This window comes from Theropithecus gelada, chromosome 16 (genome assembly GCF_003255815.1).
Source record: "Theropithecus gelada isolate Dixy chromosome 16, Tgel_1.0, whole genome shotgun sequence".
NCBI classification, from domain to species: domain Eukaryota; kingdom Metazoa; phylum Chordata; class Mammalia; order Primates; family Cercopithecidae; genus Theropithecus; species Theropithecus gelada.
In genome coordinates, this window is record NC_037684.1 from 37,288,456 (window position 1) to 37,291,687 (window position 3,232).

Here is a 3,232-nt window from a genome sequence, read left to right on the forward strand (position 1 = left end):
TGGGGGGAAGAGGAGGGGACAGCCTGCATGCATAGTGCCCAATTATAGTTGGGTTCAGCTGTGGCAGATCTGGGTACACGTGACATTGTAATTGTGTATTTGCAAACTCATGTATGTGAGGCCGTGTGCACAAAAAACTGGCTCTATGTGATTCTATGTGTGTCCTGGGTTTCAGGCCAACCTCCTTCCCCTGGTGGCTCACGACCTAAAGTTTTATTGACTCAATGGCTGTGTCCCTGCAAACCAGCCCCCACCCCAAGTCATGCCCAGAACTGGTTCTGCACACAGCCTTGTTTTCTTCAGTAGCCCAGTTATGGGGCTGCGGTGCCCAAGGAATCTTTGCTCTGGTTAGAAAAAGGACTCTGCTTTAGTCCACTTCTGCTCTGGTTAGAAAAAGGACTCTGCTTCAGTCCACAGTACATAAAATGTACTCAAGTAGAACAGGACATTCCTTTACGAATCACCAGTGCCCAGGTTATGAGCACTGTGCTTTTATACCAACCAGCACATCTTTCTGCTAATCCTTGGGCCAGCCCTGCATTGGGCTACATAATCCAGCCCCCAAAAGCTCTTTGTTGACCAGTCAAGATGCAAGTAGCCTCACAAACTGCCCCATGGCTCTCCCTGCCCCAGCCTAAGCCCTTCCAAATGGAGACAGTGGGTTGCTGGGCACTGAGCCAGGCTTGATTAATGATTGACTTCTTTAATATTTAAACAAAGCTCATCTCAGCCACTCTGCTCTGGAGATGGCCTTATTCAACACACACACACACCTGCTGCCTGGCCCGTTGCCCTGGGGAGCGAGCATAGGACAAACAGCACCTTTTCAGGCTCAATGGGGGATGGGGAGGACAGGAAGGAGAGAACTGTAGGAGAATATTTGGGAAATTAGTGTTCTAGAAACAAGACTGGGGAAAGAATGGGAAGGCCTCTGCCCCTGCCTTTCCTAGTTCATTATCCTCAGCTTGGGTCTGCCTGCCACGAGGATGCTACATCCAATATTGGGGATTCAAAGTGTCTGGATGAAGGTTCCATGGACTCCTGGGGAGGCTGGAAGTCAGTGTGTGTCAGAGAATAGGGAAGACTTGAGGGGAAACAGCATTACAGCCAGTAACTACAGAGAAGGGGTATCCTGGCTGCAACTGAGCTGGTGGGAGGGTGGCCAAAAGAGGAGATCAGGTCTCTCTGAATTAAGAATCTGAGCCCTGAAGTCAGGTGTTCAGGGGACAGAGATACTAGGCTGAGATCTCCATGGACCCTACCTCTGTCCAGGTTTCAAAAGGTCTTCCTGAGATCTGGCTGAGCCCAAGCACTTGCTCCAGCCCCAGGCTCTACAGCATCCTCATTTGATGACTCTGTCCCTGCTCTTACTTTTCTGTGCCATAATGTCCTTATTTGTCCCTATTACTATCAGCTCTATAAGAGCTGAATGCACATCAGGAGTGTGCCCCTGTGTAACAACTCTAGTCAGCACAGGCCATGGTGAACAAAGGGACTTGGAAATTGATGGAATGAGTAAGTGAATGAATGAATGAATGAATGAATATCCCACTGCCCAAGTCCCTCCTCAGAGCTCAGCACCCCATGCACTGAGCTCATGAGAAATAGCCCCTTCTTTTCCTCCACAGCCAGCCTGTCCAACAGAGGGGCAGCCAGGACATCTCTGCCCCCTTCTCATCCGCCAGCCACAGTGGCCAAAGAGGCCACCACTAGGCACTGTGGCTCTGCATGACAAAGGCACATACATCCCAGGACTCCAAGCCTGTCACCCGGACTCCAGTAAAAACCTCACTGAGCCTCATTGTCTATCCTCCCTCCCCCACCCACTATTGTAGAGTTTATGTCACCAGAATATTTCTTTCATGTCTAATTGCTTAAGAACTTGGTTGTTCATCAATTAAATCCAGATGTTCAAAATGGCATCTGAGGGTCTTTATTAATTACCTCTTTCCTCCAAACTCACCTCTCCCACGCCCCCTTGTTCCCCTCACCCCAGCCCCTCTGCACTGACATCACCTTTGGCCTTTGCCTAAGGTGCATGCCCCATTTGAATGCTTGTCCTCCAAGATGAGGCTCAAAATTGCTCACCAAACCCTCTGCAGCACTACAAGCCCACCCAGGTGCTCAGTGAACAGTGGTCCCCTTCTCCCCTTCCTCTCCAGGAAGCCTCTTTCAATAAACCTCATCCCACCCCCATCTGCTTTTTCTAGTGTGTTCATTTTCAATCAGTACTCAGACACTTTTATCAGTGATCACTTGCTAATAGGTGGTTTTAAATCTGTTCTCCTTCCAAGATGTACCTGTATGCTAAGAGCTCTCAGGCCTCTGAAGAAGGCACCTTATTGCATACTTCCTTCTCTCTTTCTTTCTTTTCTTTTCTTTTTTTTTTCTTTTTCTTTCTTTCTTTTTTTTTTTTTTTAGATGGAGTCTTGCTCTGTCTACCAGGCTGGAGTGCAGTGGTACGATCTCGGCTCACTGCAACCTCCACCTCCCAGGTACAAGTGATTCTCCCACCTCAGCCTCCCGAGTAGCTGGGATTACAGGATGGCATGACCACATTCAGATAATTTTTGTATTTTCAGTAGACAGGCTTCGCCATGTTGACCAGGCTGGTCTCAAACTCCTCACCTCAGGTAATCCTCTCATCTCTACCTCCCAAGGTGCTGGGATTACAGGCATGAGCCACTGCACCTGGCCTTTATTGCATATTTCTTGCACATCTTCATGTGTACTCCTATCCCCTCCTCCCAGGACCAGGCCCTGGCTGGGCTTGGCAACAGGAGCTCTGCATGGGACCTAGGTCTCAGCTGAGCTGGAGGTCACTTGCTGTAAGAGCAGGCCAGAGGCCTAATGGTATCATTGCCAGGGTCGGACCCAGTGGACAGACCCAGAAGAAAGCCTTCAGCCAAAGACCACCTGAGGCCCCTAACAACCCTTTCTGTAGCCCCCCTCCTGCCTGGGAGATTCCCTGCACTGGGAAGGGAGATTCCCTTTGGTACTGGGAGGGGATCCAAGAGGTGCTGAGGCCATTGGCCCTTGGGACACGAACAGAAGCAGCTCCCCAGAGAACACCTGCCCTATTCCAGGGCCGGGACCCCAGCCCTGCCCCGCCCTGTCCCGTAGGATGCAAGGCCCCGCCCCAGCCCCGTCGGGTCCCAGAGAAACTGCCCCGCCCAGCGGCCCCCTCTCCGCTGCCGGCGCGCGGCTTCTTTCAGCACCAAGGCGAGGACAG